The sequence below is a fragment of the Cynocephalus volans genome, chromosome 1, assembly GCF_027409185.1.
Source record: "Cynocephalus volans isolate mCynVol1 chromosome 1, mCynVol1.pri, whole genome shotgun sequence".
Lineage (NCBI taxonomy): Eukaryota > Metazoa > Chordata > Mammalia > Dermoptera > Cynocephalidae > Cynocephalus > Cynocephalus volans.
In genome coordinates, this window is record NC_084460.1 from 143066245 (window position 1) to 143085305 (window position 19061).

At 41.1% G+C, this 19061-nt stretch overlaps 1 protein-coding gene across 1 annotated transcript in view; it reads right to left on the reverse strand.

The window, feature by feature from the left end:
• TMEM45A (transmembrane protein 45A) overlaps window positions 1-13061 on the reverse strand; it is a 68400-nt gene extending 55339 nt beyond the window's left edge. The window contains exon 1 of the mRNA XM_063115364.1: window positions 12805-13061. The gene's annotated coding sequence lies outside the window, so the exon portion shown is untranslated. The remainder of the gene's footprint in view (window positions 1-12804) is intronic.
• Window positions 13062-19061: the final 6000 nt, after the last annotated feature.

Consider the following 19061-nt stretch of genomic DNA (forward strand, 5'->3'; position numbering starts at 1 on the left):
GCTTGTTCTGGCAGCAAAGTGTCTAACTAGAGATATCCAGAAGTCAGAGTGTCAGACTGGTCTTTGGGGCGGGCAGTGGGAAATCAGAGAAACAGACATGGCGAACAAATTAAAAACTGTCCGAATCTCAGAGGGAAAACAGACAGCCCAGGCTCAAAGTCTGAAGCTCAGATATGGACCTCCAGAGCAGCAAGCCCATACACAGTCCCAGCTTAGCCCTCTCTGACCCAGCCTCCAACCTCTGGTAATGAACAAGCCCTGACTCTTCAACCTTGGCCACAGTGCTAATTGGGACTTTGCTTACTTCACTCCCCGTATGTTCCTGTTGGGTTTCAAAAGCTTCTGGTTCTGGGGCCGAGCCTGTGGCGCACTCGGGAGAGTGCGGCGCTTGGGAGCGCTGCGATGCTCCCACCGCGGGTTCGGATCCTATATAGTAATGGCCTGTGCACTCACTGGCTGAGTGCCGGTCACGAAAAAGACAAAAAAATAAATAAATTAAAAATAAAAAAATAAAAATCAACTGCTTTCTTTAAAAAAAAAAAAAAAAAAAAAAGCTTCTGGTTCTGGATCTTGGCTTAGCCAGCCCCCTTAGGCCTGTCAGAGATCTTGGCCTCCCTGGTTTAACCACTACTGCTCTCTAAGGCCTTTGATACTGAATTATCCACTGGCTTCAGAAAATTAGTACCACCTCACCCACCTGTCTATCTCTATTACCCCCTACTCCTAGCTCCAACCCCTTAAAATATATGAGTTCAACTTGCCATAATCCAGTGGGGAGGCTGAAGGTTTCAAACACAGGAAAAATATTTTTAAAAACAATAATAGACATCAAAGAGGAAGGGCTATCTCAGAAACCAAGATAAATATCAACACAGACCATGGTTTGGCAGTCTCTGGCTTGTTATGTACAAACTGTTACACTAAAGGCCTCACTGTTTGACTTTTTAATGGTACAAAAAGGTGCACAGAAGTATACCTCCAGGACTCTCAGGGATAGTGTTATTTCCATTTTAAACACAACTGCTTTACTATTTTGGGGTGCCAGACAGTGTGGATTTACCTTTTCGGGCACTGGATATTTTTTATTCCTATAAATATTCTTGAGTTCTGTTCTGGGATGAGGTTAAATGACTTGAAAGCAGTTTGATCCTTTTGGGAATTGCTTTTTTACAATTTATTAGGCACATTTGCAGCACTGGTCTGTCGAGGGCTAATTACTCCCCACTACTGAGGCAAGACCTTCCTGACTATTCTACCCAATACCCCATGAATTATGGGTTTTCCAGTCTGGCTGGAAGGAACAGGCAATATTGCCAGCCCTCTGCAAGCCTGGCTCTGTTCTTTCCTGCTGCCAAGCCTGGCCCCCAGCCTCCAGTAGTTTCCTCACATGCATATGCTGCACACCCAGCAACACCTCTGCCTCTGCTGACCTGCACTAGACCTAAACTCTTACCAATCCTCTGCAAAGTGGCAACTAACAATAGTTGTTTCATCTGTAAGGATAATATTGCCTATGGCATACATGTGAAGCTTTCTGACACTGATGTGAGGCTACCCTGTGTTTAAATCCTGATTTCACAACTGAGTGACCTTGGATGAATTGCTTAATCTCTCTGGGCCTCAGTTGTCTCATCTATAAAATGGGAATACTAATAGCCTCTAACCCATAAAGTGTCCATAAGAACTGTGAGAAGAGGCTGACATTTAATAAACAGTCGCTCACTTAGCCATTAGTTGTTGATGCATTTTTCTGTGAAGTAAAGAGCTTAACAGCACGATCATGATCACATAAACCTTAATCTTTGTAGAGTACATTATGGTTGACAAAGCCCCATCATATACATTACTTCATTAATCCTCGTGCAGTGATACTTAGAAGTAAGAAAAGACAGGCACAATTTTCTGATGAGGAAAACGAAGCTTGAGGTCTATAGGGAGTTTTCCAAACTTGTCCCAGATGGATGAAGTATTGATTCATCTGTCTGCTTCCCCGGTAAAAACAACCAATCCAAGAAGTCACAGAAGCAGTAAGGAGAAAACAAGGTCACCCTGCTCTTCAGCAGTCTGTCTTCATTCCCAGAGAACCCACAAACTGAGGGCAGAGCAGAAAGAGGAAAAGCAATACCAGTGATGAAGAAGCTGGGGGGTCGATACTCCTTAATATCTCCTTAAAGGTAAGATACCTGGAAGGACTCCATCCCCAATTCCCCCCATTTTTTCTCAATACAACTTTTTTTCTCACCTTCATCACTCTGTCTTCCTCTGGCCTATATCCCCAAGGTTTAGCTATGACACGATTTTGGTGTGAGCATTTTCTATAATTTTTTTCTTCCTCACTAACATTTTTAATATTATTAAATTTTTCTTATTTATTAAAATACACAGGATCCCTAAAGCTGTCCTAAATGTGTTTCTTCTTACCATATATATATATATATATCTCTCTACTTTGGCTTTTCCTCTCTGCCTTTAACAGTTTTCTATAATCATTAGTCTGACTTATGCCTGCCTTGTAGGGAGAGAGGAAGAAAGAATCAAATAATTGGAGAAAAACTTCCTGAGCTGAAGAAGAACTTAGGTCTTCAAATTTAAAGGACAGAGAAGAGCATGCCAGGGGTCCTAGGCAGGAGCCAAGGGCAGCATCTCCCACCCAGAAGCAGGCAAGAAGCACACCAAAAACACCACTTCCACACGGATGACCCATCAAAGCCACCACCACAGCCATGGCTGCTGTAAAAGCAGCTTGACTCCACAGGTAGACACATCTGCCATGCAGGTGGCCCACCAGATACTCAACTGCATTGACACAAGGAGAGTCACCAGCCGAGACAGAAAAAAGAAGAGGACATCCACTCCAGATAATAGAAGAAGCAACTGCATCTACCAGATGACCAGATACCAATGTAGATATACAAGAAATATGAATATCAAAAAAAATATGACACCACCAAAAGAATATAGTAATTCTCAAATACCAGACCCCATAGAGCAGAAAACCCTGAAATGACGGAAAAGGAATTCTGAGCAAACAACAATTGTCAGGAAATTCACTGAGATATGATAAAACTCAGACAACATAATGAAATGAGACAAAAAAAAAAAAATCCAGGATATGAAGGAGGAAATTTACAAAGAGATTAGTATCTTACAAAAGAACATAGCAGAACTCATGGAATTGAAAGATTCACTCAACGAAATAAAAAACACAACTGATAGCTTAAGCAGTAGACTACAACAAGCAGAAGAAAGAATTTCTGATCGTTAAGACAGACCTTTCAAAATAACTCAGGAGGACAAGAAAACAGGAAAAAAGAATTTCAAGAAATGAACAAAATCTAAGAGAGCTAACAACCTTAAGCACACAAACTTTCAAATCTTGAGTGTTCCAGAAGTGGGGAGAAAGAAAAAGGCATGGAAAACCTATTCAATGAAATAATAGCAGAAAACTTCCCAGTTATAGGGAGAAACCTAGATATTCATTTGCAAGAGGCTCAAAGATCCCCAAACAGATTCAACCCAAAAAGATCCTCTCCAAGACACATTATAGTCAAGCTGGCAAAGCTCAAAGACTAGATTAGAGAATCTAAAAAGAAGCAAGAGAAAAGTGTCAAGTCACCTATAAGGGAGCCCTTATCAGACTAACAGCAGACTTGTCAACAGAAAGTCATAGGCCAGAAGAAAATGGGATGATACAGTCAAAATACTAAAAGAAAAAAAAGAAAGAAAGAAAAAAAAAAAAAAAAGAAAAACCCTGCCAGCCAAGAATACTATACCCAGCAAGGAGATCCTTCAGAAATGAGGAAAAAAATACTGTGTTTTCCAGACAAATAAAAACTGTGGGAGTTCACCATCACATGACCAGCCCTGCAAGAAATCCTCAAAGGAGTCCTGCATCAGGAATCAAAAAAATGATAATCTCTCATCTTACTAGCTATAGTTCTGTTCAAACTCTGGTTTTTTTTTTTTTTTTTTTTTTTTTTTTGTAATCCAGTCTTGGTAAGTGGCGTGTTTCTGGGAACTTATTCATTTCATCTGGATGACCAACAATTATTCATAGTATTCTCTTATAACCCTTTTGATTTCTGTAAGTTTAGTTGTAATGACCCCTCTTTTATTTCTGATTTTAGTGATTTAATTCTACTCTCTTTTTTCTTAGTCCATCTAGATAAAGGTTTGTCAATTTTGTGGATCTCATCAAAGTACCAACTTTTGGTTTCATTGATTTTTTTCTATTTCTTTCTATTTTCTGTGTCTTACTTCCTTTGCTAGGTCTGGGCTTAGTTTGCTCTTCATTTTCTAGTTTCTTAAGGTACAAAAATGATTGTTGATTTGAGATCTTTTTTATTAATGTATGCATTTACATTAAATAAATGTCCCTTTTAGCAAAAAAAAAAAAAAAAAACCCATAAAATTATAGACTAAACTGGGAGAATTTTACTGTATGTAAATTATACTCTGTAAACCTAATTTTAAAAAGAAAAAAAATTGAAAGGACACATCAAGAGAAAACAAGATGTTTAAAAAACAAAACAAAAGCTCCATACCTAGACATATCAAAGTTAAATTTGGAACTTTACTTTTTTGAATTTAAAGTGGGAGGGTAGTAATTTAAAATGTAGGTCTAGCAACCAGCCTGAGGATAACCACGTCACGGCCGGAAGCCCTCGGGCGCCTGAGCCATTGTGAGGGAGGCCAAGGGCCTCAGCCACACCACTGCCCCCACATCCACACCAGCCCCGTGATGACTGCCTGACTGGTGGAAGCCCCACCGGCCCATGAGCGGGGCTGGGGGAGTGGCAGCCAGGGCCTCAGCCATGCCCCCCCACTGCCCTCCGCAAACAGGCCAGCAAAGGACCCGGCTGTGGTGCAGCTCTGCCCTCCCACCCATTTCCCTACCCCTCTCCCACCTGCCCCTCCCACTGCTCCACAAGATCTTTGAATGTAAAAAAATAATGATCATAATAAATAAATAAAAATAAAATAAAATGTAGGTCTATTTGGACATGAGGAATGTCTTCTGAATTTTATGCATAGTTAATAATCCTGACTTTTTATAGTTTAATTTATTGTCTTACCTTTAGAGGAATCTTAGGAACTAATACATCTTGTTTTAAAGAAACATTTACCTGAAGTTCAGAAATGTCTTACATTTTGCTTTGGTTTCTTTTTCTTTTATTAAATTTAAGACAAATTAAATGTAATAGTTTTTAATGATGTTGTAATTGGTGATAGATTCCGAGCCAGCAACAGACACAGTCTTTACGCACAAGGAACAGGGTCCCTTTGGCAACCCTAGTTGTTGACTCAAGTCAGAAAATAGACTAATTATACTTCCAGGCCATTAAGAAGGAAGTCAGATGCCTCCTAAACAGGTAACTTACTACAACACTGAGGGAAATAAATATAGCACTGAGGGAGCATAGGCTCTGAAAAAAGTGCAGTTAAAGGAAACTCTACATAAATTGGTGAGAGTCCACCTTTCAGCTTCCTTAGAGAAGTGAGTTTTCATGGGAATGAGGCTGCAGGATAAAAAGGTAACCTCTGTAAACATCCCAAAAAGAAGGGGTTCCCATCCAATTTATTTGTCTTCTAATTAGGACCTAAGGTAGAGCTTTCCTCCAATTGTGGCTGCTTGGGGCCAGTAAAAAGCGCTGGCAGTGAAGGGCACCAGCCTACCTGTAAGGGTTATGACTTCTGGCTGGGAAATTGCTCCCAATGATACCAGTGCGTCCCAGCCAGCGCCAAGCATCAGATCACCAGGGAGTTTTTTACACATGCCTTGGCCTCACTCCACACCTTCTAAAAGAGAATCTCCAGGGACCAGACAAGCGTGTTTGTATTTTTTGAATACTCCACAGGTGATTCAGCTGCACAGCTGAGATTAAGTACCACAGTACTAGTCTGTAGCATTCTCAAAGGCAGTGTGCTGTCTTTTGGAGGCAGTGGGGATGTTTAATTAGGAAAACACTAAAATCAGAGAAATTTTCATATTCCTTACTTACTAGACAAGTAGCATAATTAACCTTTCTTAACATCAATTTCCTTGAGCAATTTTCTCATCTACTAAAGGGAATTCAAAGAAAAAAATGTATATTTGTTTTAGAACCTGTGGAGTTTCGGGCACCATGGATAAAAGGTACAGACATCACCCACTTCCTTGCCATGGAAAGTGCCACCTGGTTGGCACTTCTCTCTCTCTCTCTCTCTCTCTCTCTCTCAAGGGAGAAGTAAACTAAGCCACAGAAGATAGCAACCTTTGCTCAAGACAGCAAGGAAGAAAGGAGGCATTTGCCTCTGGACATTTTTCCACTTCAGGATTGTCAATGGCACCAGAGGGGCACAGACTGGTCAGAAGTGACAGTGGGTGGATGGGGGACAGACTCATTGTCTTCCAGGGTGTCACTGAGACAGCCAAGTGTCAGAGTCCTCGGCAGGAGCACTGAAATCCAGAAGAACCTGGAAAGAGTCAGATGGCTCACAGAGAGAAGCCAACAGTCCAGAGAGGTAGAGAAGTGAAAACAAGCCTGTTTGACAAGCTAAGCCCAATGTCACTGCTATTTTATTTAAGTGATTTGGACTTCTATAGAAGAAGAACGTTCTTCCATGTGAGCACCATTGTCTATGCTAAACTGGTTCTATGCTGCAAATATTCCAAAAAATCCAAAATCTGAAACACTTCTGGTCCCAAACATTTCAGATAAGGGATACTCAATATGTATTATATATTGTTGAGTTTTTTTTTTTAAGCAAAGACAGAAGAATGTATATAACATGGTCCGATTTATACTTTTAAATTATATTTATATTTAGATCTATATCTGTGAATGAACTCTGGGAGAAGGTCTGGAAGGATACAATCTATTAACAAAGATGACCTCCAGGGAGAGTAGTGGAATGGGAAGAAGACAAGTAAATAAAAGAGGACACATTACTTTTGACTCTGTACACTCTGTTTTCAACATATGTAGATATTTTTTAAGTTCAAAATGCCATGAAAAGGGATGGATGATTTAAAAAAAGAAAAAGAAAAATAGCTGTCCACAACCAATGCCCTTTCACCACAGGAATAATCTTTCTCCCTTGAAAACACCAAAAGCTACAAAGAGTGAAAAATTTGAGTAATTCTGTGAGAGAAAAAAATCAGTACCTTACACATAATTAGAAGAAGTCAAGAATGAATCAGTGTTTTATGGTATGGCTAGATCTATGTTTATGATGTCTATATAGAGATGATAAAAACTGTTAATGAATTGCTTGAATACCCACCTGCAAAATAATGAAATTGGACCTTTACCTTACACCATTTACAAAATTTTACTCAAAATGGGTGAAAGACTTAAACATATGAGCTAAAACTATAAAATTCTTAAAAGAAAACATATGGGAAAAATTTCATGACATTGGATTTGGCAATGTATATTGGGTATGACACCAAAAGCACAGGGAGTAGTAACAACAAAAATAGATAAACCGGACTATATCAAAATGTAAAACTTTTATGCATCAAAAGATACTATAACAGAGTGAAGAGGTAACCCAAAGAATAGGAGAAAATATTTGCAAATCATATACCTGATAAAGAGTTAATATCCAGAATATACAAAGAACTCCAACAATGCAACAGCAAAAAAATAAAACAAAATTTAAAAACCTGATTTTAAAATGGCAAAAGATTTGAATCAACATTTCTCCAAAGAAGATATGCAAATGGCCAAGAAGCACATAAAAAGATGTTCAACATCACTAATCATTAGGGAAATGCAAATCAAAACCACAATGAGATTCCACTTCATACCCACTAGGATTACTATCATTAAAAGAATAAAAAACAAAAAAACCCAGAAAATAACAAGTATTGATTAGGATGGGGAGAAATTGGTACTCTTGTGTATTGCTGATGCGAATGTAAGATAAGATGGTGCAGCTGCTGTGGAAAAGAGTAGTGTCGTTCCTCAAAAAATTAAAAATAAAATTACCATGTGTCCAGCAATTCCACTTACGGGTATATGTGCAAAAAATTGAAAGCCAGGACTTGGATAGATATTTGTACACCAATGTTCATAGCAGCATTATTCACAATAGCCAAAAGATGGTGTATTAGTCAGGGGTCAAGTTTCCTCAGAGAAACAGAACCAATACAATATATATTTATATATATACATATACACGCACGCACGCACACACACACACACACACACACACACACACACACACACACACACTAGGGTATTTCAAAAAGTTCATGAAAAGATTCAAACTATCTTTTAATTCTATTTTTCCACAAACTTTCTGAGGTACCCTCGTGTGTGTATGTGTATACATACAGAGATAGAGATTGCTTGCTTGCTTGATTGATTGACTGACTGATTGATTTTAGGAACTGGCTCACACAACTGTGGAAGTTGGCAAGACCAAAATCTGCAGGGTAGCAAGGCAGGTTGGAGGCCCTGTGATGAGTTGATCTTGGAGTCTCAAGTCCAAAAGCCGTCTGGAGACAGAATTCTCTCTTTTTCAGTGGAGGTCAGTCTTTTTCCATCGAGGTTTTCCACTGATTAGATGAGGCCCACCCACATTATGGAGGGCATACTCAAAGTGTACTGATTTAAATGTTAGTCTCATCTAAAAAATAACTTCACAGAAACATTTAGAATAATGCTTGACCAAATATCTGGGTACTGTGACCTAGCCACCTTGATACATAAAATTAACCATCAAAGATGGATACAATCCAAATCCCTTCATCACAGATGAATAGATAATAGTATATACATACAATGAAATATTACTAAGCCTTAAAAAGGAAGTAAATCCTAACACATGCTATAACATGTATGAATCTTGCAGTCATTAGGTTAAATAAAATAAACCAGACATAAAAAGAAAAATACTGTATAATTGCACTCATATGAGGTACTTAGAGTAGTCAAATCTATAGAGGCAGAAAGTAGGATGGTAGTTTCCAGAAGCAGAGTGGGTAGGAAATAAGGGGGTTATTGTCTGATGAGTATGGAGTTTCAGTTTGGGAAGATGAAAAAGTTCTGGAGATAGATGGTGGTGATGGTTGCACAACAGTGTAAATGTACTTAATGCCACTGAACTATATACTTAAAAATGGTTAAAATGGTAAAAATGTATGTTACATATATTTTACCACAACAAAGAAATGAATTGCTTGCATGTGTCGGCTTTACTATGACCCAGACATGATGCTAAATGCTTTACACAGATTTTCTCATGCAACGCATATTGGTACTGCTATTTTAGAGATAATAAAGCCTCTGAGAGAAAGTGACTTGCTCAAGGTCATGTTAGTAAGAATCTGATCTGAGATTCAAAACCTCACAATCTGACTCCAAAGCCTGTATGTTCAGTCACTGACTATGCTATACTGAAAAGAATAACTACATTAAGGTAGTGAGATAAAAAGCATATTAAAGTATTTTTCAAATAATATTTTAAAGTTGATTCAATACATAAAAAAATTAAAGAATGAATTCCAAAAAAGACGTCAAATACAGACTGGGTATGATTAATAACCACACACCTAAAATAGCCCTACATTGACCTTCACCGTGAGAAATTCTTATCCCAAGACCGCAGCATCTCCAGAAATAAGATGAGAAACCAGGATTCCCAAGAAGTAAGAATAGAATGTTTACCTGCTATATGCCCCATTTTCCACAAGCCTTGGGACAATTCATAGTTTCTCTACTTTCTTAAAATAAAAATTCTGTGGTCACAACTTTCTTTTTCAGAGGGGACAATCATTCAACCGACTTTTATCACAGTGGGTTCTGTTCAAACAACATGAAAAGACAGAGTGCTTGCCTGCAATGACATCCATCCTTCTAATAAGCGAGTAAAATGTCTCCTGTCTCCATGTGGAGGCATCTCATAGACAAGATTCATATTAATATTCTGGGCCCTCCAGGAAAATTTTATCAACTCTGTCCCTTCAAACATGCCCCTGCCTCCAGCGATCCTCCTTCCATGGACGTCTTGACTATCACCACCACAAACAAGAGCAGCCCGAGCTATATTATACCTAAGGCAGTGTCTCCTGTGGTTAAGACTTGAGCCCCAGAGTTAGACAGTCTGAGTCTCCACCTGCCATTTGTTCACTGTGTAATCTTGGGCAAGTTTCTTAACCTGTCTGTGCCTCTGATTCCTCAACTATAAAAACGGGACAAGAAAGGTACCAACCCTCACAGCTTTGCTGAGGATGACATGAGCTAAGACATTTAAAGAACTCAGAACAATGTCTGCCATGTATTAAGTGGTCAGAAATTATTAGTCATAGATGTATCAAATAGCCACCTGTAACAGACTGTTCCGGGGATGGGGTGGTGGGGAATAAATGATCATTCGAGGGGAAAAGGACTTCAGAGAGCACTTTACAGATGATGGCACAGAGGGCCTTTATGGCTCAATGTCTTGCCTGAGCTCACTCAGGTGGTCAACAGCAGCACCAGGGTACAGCTCCCTGCCACAGCACAGTGCCCTCAAGGAAGAGAAAGCAAGTGAACTCCAAAGTGACCCTCCACTTAGGTGCATATTACTGGTCTTATCTACTTCAATAACTGTAAATTATAAAGTTATAAGTAGTAACATGTGCATAGATGATTCTATCAGCAGGATGAGAAAGAGATACTCTGTACACATTATGTGTGTATGGGGACAGGGAAGGGTTATAACAATCACATCCATGTCAAAGACTTTAGGATGTGACCAGTTAACAAAAAGTAGCCTGGATAATGGCCCAGAGTGTGAGACCACTTAATCAGAGCTCCAAGACAGCCACCACAGAATGAGTCCAAAACGTGAGGCCCAGACTCACTGTCCAGCTCTGCCCACCCAACATGCAGGCTCTGAATGGAGGTCACAGAGGTTGTGGAGCAGATGGGGAGGGTACGCTGGGCAAAAGGTGGAGACTAGACCCCAGACATGGAACATTCCAGAAACACCTCCACTATGCAACTGCCGCCAGTTCAGCTCATCGTCCCCCACCAATCTTCCTCCCTCTCTCCTTCATCTAGTAATCCACGCTGGCTTCTTCTACTCTCCTACTTTCTGACCTTTCCTCCTATTAACCTCCTACAGATTATCACACGGTCTCCGTGTCCTCAGGACACTGCCATACTTTCCAGCCACAGTGCCCTTGGCCCTGCTTCCTCCTCTTAGAATGCTGCTGCTGCTGGTCTATAATCCCTCCCCACTTCTCCCAACCAAAACTCTTTGGAAAAATCCTTTCCCAGAAATGCCAACCCTTCCATGAAGTCATCCTACAAAAAGATGGCCTTTTTCCAGAACCTTCCAGATCTTTCTAAGGCACATAATCAGTTCTACCTCACTCCTCATTCAAGACTCTCTTCTTTACAGCCTTACACAGTGTCTGACTAGCAAGTGGTCAGCACTCAGTAAATACTAGTTGCTAGCACAGAGGTCATAATGGTGGCCCAGGATACCTGATGCACAGCACAGGAACTGGGAAGGAGGGCATTGAAGAGCGAGTACAGCAGCAAAGACTTACTTTGTGCCAGAACTATCTGTGTTTAATATATGTTAACTCATTTGTCCTCATGACAACCCCATGAGGTAGGTGCTGTAATTATTAGCACATTACAGAGGAGGAAACTGAAGAGGAAACTTTCCAAAGAGGAGGAAACTGAGGAACAGATGGGCCACATAACTTGCCCAAGGCCCCATTGTGAAATTGTGAATTGTACCAGTCCATGTAGCTATTGATAAGACTTCTTTGCAACACTGGTTTTTATAACCCTGCATCCTGGAAACCACTGCAGTTGTTCCACCCATTTGTATGCATTACCTCTCTGAACCAAAAACACACTCTGAAACTTACATCAAATTCCCACCTACTACTTTCTGAGCCAGAAATTAAAGATCAGTTCTGGCCAGATCTCCCATGACAGTAAATAACATATGACAAAAGTCTCAAATCTAAAACATTGCTTAAACAGAGGGAATTATTAGATGTTTCAGATGGACTGGGCCTTGGGCTCCTCACCTAGCTCAACATTTTCCATCATTCCACTTCCAAATCTTGAAATATATACTGGAACTATCTGCAAGCACGCACATACAACACTCACTTTGAATATCATTTTGATAGAACTGCAGGTTTAATATACGATGATAAGTATACGGATACACAAAGTGACTGACATGTTTAATGTGTTTTTTAAACAATCATAAAGGAATTCAGATCTCCCATTATAGATAGGAGAATATAGAAAAGACCTATATCTGGATTACAACTACATTCAAATTTAAGTGAAAAATGCAACAACTACCTGTATAATTGAGACTTTAAATAATTTAATATTAAACATCCCATTAACGGAAGCAAAAGTTGTGTTGATTCTAAGTAAGCCAGATAATTTTCCCAGATTCCATCAAAACAGTCAGGGAGTGGGGAATGGATAAATATTTTTGGCTTTACAAATGTACACAGTGTTCTCACTGAAAAAGAATAGAAAAATAAGTGTATCAGTAGATTAGACTTTGGAGTTAGGAGAGGATTACAACAGGATACCGATCAAATTTCTGTTCCCAGGAAATTGAAAAAGAGCAAGCCAATAATAATAATAGCAAACCAAAAAAGTTAACTTAATTAAGATGTTAGCAAAGCGGGAGAGAAGGAAGCCGAGGTTCTGTGCAGTTTGCGGCAGCAAACGGTTGTTTTTCTCCCCGTGATGAAGAGAAGGCTGGTGAAAACAGCAAGAAGGCACAAGACAGAGATCACAGTCGGAGAAATGTGATATCCAGCACGTATCCACAACTTACCCAACTTGGTCTGTTTATTCAACACTTTATTTTCCCCACTCTGCCAGATTTAAATCAGGCAGCGGCTGAGCTTTTGTTGTTGCTGTTTCTGTTCTTTTGATTCCAGAGCCCCATGAAAATTAAACTCTGTTGGATGGGATCTGGCCCCGTCTCGCATTAGGGGGGGAAAGTTTGAAGCCCGGGGCCCTGGTTGCTCCTTTGGGGCAATGAATAAATAATAAGTGGGTAGAAGGAGAGGACGTGGGGGACGTGCTCAACTGACGTCGGGCCCGGGAAGGGGCCGCACGGTTTCCCCGCACAGCTGTCCAGATGTGCTTCATCTGGTTCCTCCGCGGGGCACGAGCCTCGGCTGCCGCGGCTGGCAGAAAACCCCGCTCATTGGTGGCCGCAGCTTCTTGCTTGCCGCCGATTGGCCGAGCGGCCCGCCACTCCCGCGTGCCTCGGGCCCGCCCCCGCCCGCCCGGCCAGCTAGCTCCATCCTGGAAAGGAACCTGGAAGTGCCGCGCGGGCGCTGATGTGGCACTTGGCGGCGGCGGCGGCGGCGGCTGCAACGGCGGCGGGCTCGGAGGGGGCCCGGGGGAAACGCTCGACACACAGCGCTCGACCCTGCCCTGGCCCCTGACAGACCCATGGTTTTAGGCAGTTAGGCTGATTTGTTGCAAGAGGATGATTTCTAACCGTTAGGGGGAAGAAATTACGGCCCGCCCGGAGCTTGCTAAAGCCCCTGCCCTTCCTAGTGGAAGAGGCTGGGGCCCTGCGCTGCCCATGCCTGCAAAGGGCATGCAAGCCACGCCTCGGGACTTCACTCTTCCCTCTTTCTCCAGGGAGCGAATAATAGGGTTCCAGAGCTTGCTCCTGGGGGACGGTGTTATTTTGTCGGAGGAAAAAGGCTGATAAACACTTCATTGAAGTCCTTAACCAGAAATGTGGTATCTGCAGAGAAGCCCAGGGATTGGTACAGGTGCGGTTTGGCAGACTTGGTTGGTTTTTTTCGTTGAGTGGTGGTAGTTGTAGGAAAATGAGTTGTTGCTTTGTTCTGTGATAACTGAGAAAGGACTGCACCAAACTATGCTTTGATCCTGGGGAAATGGTTGAAGGGTTAACTGATGGGTTGATTAGCTGGTTGGACTGGGGAGGGGATCTGCTTAATCAATTGCCATTATAATTCTCGGATGTTGACAGAAATGTGACCTTATTGAGATATTAAGATGGCAAGAGCCGCTCACTGAGCTGGACACCGTAGAAGGTGCCAGGCCCTGTACTGAACAGCTTTTACATTCATTATCAAGTTTTATTCTTACAACCACCTTAGGAAGTAGATATTATAATTATCTCCATTTTTTAATGAGGATCCCCAAACACAGAGCCTATTCCAGTATGCCTCAGATGTCTCCAAACATATGTTTGCAGACATATGTACCCATGATGGGTACATAAATTCATGTGCCGTTTGCCTCCAGTGTGGGGGTCAGAATTTATTGTGACTACCTATACCTTCTTATGTCCAAAGCTTTCCCTACAGAGATGATATCCTGTTTGTTGGTGTATTCATTATCTATTTCTGTGTAACAGATTACCACAAATTTAGTGCTTGAAACAACACACGTATATTATTGCACAGTTTCTGAGGGTCAGAAGCCCAGGCATGTCTTAATGGATCCTCTGTCCAAGGTCTCACAAGGCTGCAATCGAGGTGTCAGTAGGGCTGTGTTCTCATCTCATCTGTAGACTGTACCGGGGAAGAATCTGAGTCCAAGCTCCCTAGGTTGTTGGCAGGATTCATTTCTTTGCAGCTACATGACTGAGTCCTCAGTTTCTTTCTGGATATCAGCTCTAGATGCCCTTATCTCCTAAAGTCTGCTCTCAGGCTCCTAGTGGTTACCTACAGTTCCTAAAAGCCAGGAGGTAGAGATCATGAGGGACCACTTTCAAGTCTGTCTCTCACAATTGGGTAGTCAGGCACCTCAGTTTCTGTGGACCTGACTGCAAGGTTATCATAACTCCACAAGCCCCCCCCACCAAAATACAGGGGCCTGCTCACCAAGTAAAGTGGGACTACATAAGTGGATTCACAACACTCAGTCCTTCTACCAGTCAAGGAAATCTGCAAAGAAGCATCCTTTTGCTGTGCACTTGAAAGTAATATGTCGTGTGTTCCACTTTATGGGTCATTTGTAATCTGACAGTGGTGCGCCTTTTATCACAGAAGATATTTACCAGTGGGTTATAGTCAAGATATTCATCAGCCTTCTACGCTCATTACCATCAGCAGACATCTAATGTTATTGACTATTGGAACAGCCTCTTCAAAGCCTACAAAAAAAAAAAAAAAAAGATTTCTCCTACTTATAGAAAGATGAAGTAGACTCAGGTTTTCTCATTTCTCCTGCTAAGCACAACTAAAAATCTTGGACTTCATATATTAACCAATGTAAGAAGACTGAAAGGTTGAGAGAAGAAGGCAGACCAGCTAGAAATCTCAGAACACAAGGAATAACATAATGGTGAATTCCCTGGGTTTTCTCTTGGTGTCATTGTCCCAGACTTGAAGATGATAAAGCCAGTAACCCAAAAGTGCCAACAGTCACAAACAAAAAAAGAAAAGAAAAAACAATAAAGCCTTCTCTCTCTAGCCAAGGACCAGGAAAGTGGCAGCCTAGAAAGAAAAAGAAAAAAATCTTTTAGACAGTAATGGCTCTACTCCAGCCAAACACCACAGAAAAAAACTGTGGCCCCACTCACACCCACACCAATGAAGGCCACGTAGGAATCCTGTCTTTCACCCTTACCAGGCTATAACAAGGTGAAGATGCAAAAATTCTTTACAAAATATTACAAATAGAATTCAGCAATACATAAAAACAATTATACACCACGACCAAGTGGGATTTTTCCAGGGATGCAAGGCTTGTTCAACATTCAAATATCTATCAGTGTAATTCATGTTACTAACAGCCTAAAGAAGAAAAATCACATGAACATATCTGTGTAGAACAAACACTTGACAAAATTCAGCATCATAAAAATGCATAGAAAAGTAGGAATAGAAGGGAACTTCCACACCTTGATAAAGAGTGCCTACAAAAAACCTACAGCTAACATTATATTTATGTGAAAGGCTGCGTGCTTTCCATACATATTTTGTGATTCTATTTATATAACATCCTTGAAATGTCAAAATAATAGAAATGGAGAACAAACTAGTGGTTGCCAGGGGTTAAGGAAGGGCTGGGTTGGAGGGAGAGTGTAGCTATGAAAGGACAATGTGAAGAATCCTCATGGTGACAGAAATGTTCTGTAGCTTGACTGCATCTGTGGGATATTGTTGGGATATCGTACTATAATTTTTCAAAATGTTATCATAGGCGGAAACTGGGTAATGGGTACACAGGATCTCTCTATTATTTCTTAAAACTGCATGAACGTGTACAATTACCTCAACATAAAAAGTTTCATTTAAAAAAATATTTCTGACTCTATCTCCTTCACCCGCTCCCGGTTCACACAACTTAGTAAAGCATTTTGGTCACTGAATGCAGCTCTCCCCAGAAAGGGTTTGTCTCTCAGCTGCTTCCTGAGTAATGTTCTGGATGAAAGGGGTGGAGGGTTATACAGAAGAATTATGAAAGTTGGGATTCTACCCTGACCATTCTTGGGCGTAATGTTTCATTCTTTCCTTTAATGACAACTATAAGCTGGCTGGGTTGGTACCTTGTCCAGGTGGTAGCCAGACCAAAAGGCTAGGGGATGCAAACTTAATTCTGGCTCAGCTACCTGCAATCTCTTGTTGGACTGACATGGGCCTAGATCATAAGGTTAATGAACACTTGGTTGAGTACACTGCTCACCGAGTCCTCCCACAGTAGTCAGTGTGGGCCCAAGTGGGGGATGTAAGGGATCTCTGTAAACTTTATTAAAATGTGCTTGTCCCTCTTGCATCGGACTTTCTGGAAGAAAGGACTTGATATGACTAAGGGATGATTGGAAAGAGGTGAGTTTATAGCTATGGGAGTGGACACACTGATTTTGTCAAGGTGAAAGAGCAACAACCCTGGCACCAAAGAAGGGAACATCTTAGACCCTGGAATACAGAGAGGAGGGAGGGACATTAATGATACTTTGTCAGAACTGCCCCTGGAGTCTTCCTCCCCAAGGAAAATGCCTTGATGCTGCTTTCCCAAACTGTTGTAAGCACCTTAAATTTAACCAACCAAACTTCTGTCATCCGTCAGACAGTTCTAACCACAATTTGATAGTCATTCCCCTTAACCTTCCCAAGAAGTTTGTTGGAAAGAGCAAGGGATGACCCCATCCATCACAAAGTACCTGCCGACACCTCTGAATGTCTTCTTCACTCCCTTTCCGGTCACCTCGTGGGGTGAACAAATGCCACTCACCTAGTGGCAAGGACAAACAGGGCAGGTCAGAATGACTATCCTCAGGCAGTCTTCCCCAAAGCAAGGACTAGCCTCAATTATTCTAACAACTGGGAACCCTAAGGCTTACCAACTAGCCAGGAGGCCATATTGGAAACACAGTCATCTGTCCCCCCTTCCCACCCTCCAATGATGCAGGTTCCTCTGAGGGCCTCGACAATTTTCAACAATCCTGGTCTTTTTAGGGATACCATATGCATCCCCAAGACTGTACTTCTTGAGTGGAAACAGGGCATGAACTTATCTCCCTCCCCAAAACATGGCAAGTTGCATCTTAGACGTCGTCACAGGAGACCCACAAGTGTTTTAACAAAAACTACCAGCATATCATGTAACTCTCAGACCACTGAGGAGATTTTTTCTTTTAATTAGATTTCTCTTGGTTACTTGGAAAAGCTTCCCAGAGGGATGAGTGACTCATTATTTATGCACACCCTGCTGGCAGTTTTCCCCACAATGGGAGTCATCTAATTATAAAAGACGGTAAAATAATATTCAACAAATTAGAAAGGATTTGAAATCAGAATATGTTTTCCAACCACAATGGAATAAACCTAGAAATCGATAATTAAAACTAAATGGGATATCTACATGACTTTAGAAATTAAAAAAATATACTTCGAACTAACTCGTTAAAAATGCAATCACAAATGGCTGGCTGGTTAGCACAGTTCATTGGTTAAAGCTTGGCATTGTAATACCGATGTCAAGGGCTCAGATCCCCAAACCGGCCAGCCACCAAAAAAAAAAAAAAGAAAAAGAAGAGTCAATCACAATGGAAATGAGAAAATGTTTGAGCTGATTGCTAGCTTATCGAAACTTGCAGGATGCAGCAAAGCTGTACTTAAAAGGAAACTGATCATCTTAAATACATGTTAGAAAAGGTAAGGATGGCTGAAAAATTATTGAAGGGTCCATCTCAAGAATGTAATAGGAGAACAGCAAAGTAAACCCAAAGAAAGTAGAAAGTAAAAACATCCTGTCACACACACACACCCAGCCCACTTTCCGTAAATGTAACTCCCTTCTCTAACAATGAGAAACCTGGCTTCCATGAACCTCAATATGTTTACTTATTGACTCAGTCCCCCTGAATGTAACCTATCTTCCAGCTGCACCCAGCTGAATCCTTAGCCCTGAGACATACAGGCTCATTCACACATCCATACGTACACCCACGCATCACACAAACCAGCTATAATTGATCTAACACTTAGTCTTAAAGAAGGAAGGAAGAAGGGGAGAGGGGGAGGAGGAAGGGGAAGAGAGAAGGAGAAAGAAGAGAAGAGGAGGAAGAAAGGTACATAATGGCTTTTGGATGTAATTATTTACCCACTATGGAAGGAAGAAAGGAAAGAAGTGTTGTAGTGAACAGGACTGAAGTCATGTTGGGACCTAAAACCACCTGGGCTGCAGGAAAATTTAAAAGACACTTTTTTTTTTTTTTCCTGAGCTTGCATTTCTCTGAGTTCCCTCTTTTCCCATGGTTATTTGATATTTTGAACCTTGGTTATGGGGCAAGATGACATTATCTACATAAGTGTAAAGTTGTTTTCCGGTCAGCCTGGAGTTGCAAACTTGCCACCAGACACACTATCCAGACCCTGAGAAACCAAGGAAGATATCAATAAAGCTATGCTGATTCCACCCCAAAGCAGAACCCTAAGATAACATCAAAGATGAAAACAGAAGCCAGGAGGAGCCGTGGTGAGAATTTGCACCAGGCCCCTTACACATCCCTCTCCCTCATGCTCTTCACTTTCCACATTGCATTCCTTTAACCCCCTCTTTAAAAACCACTCAGAAAATCTGAGTCTTTAA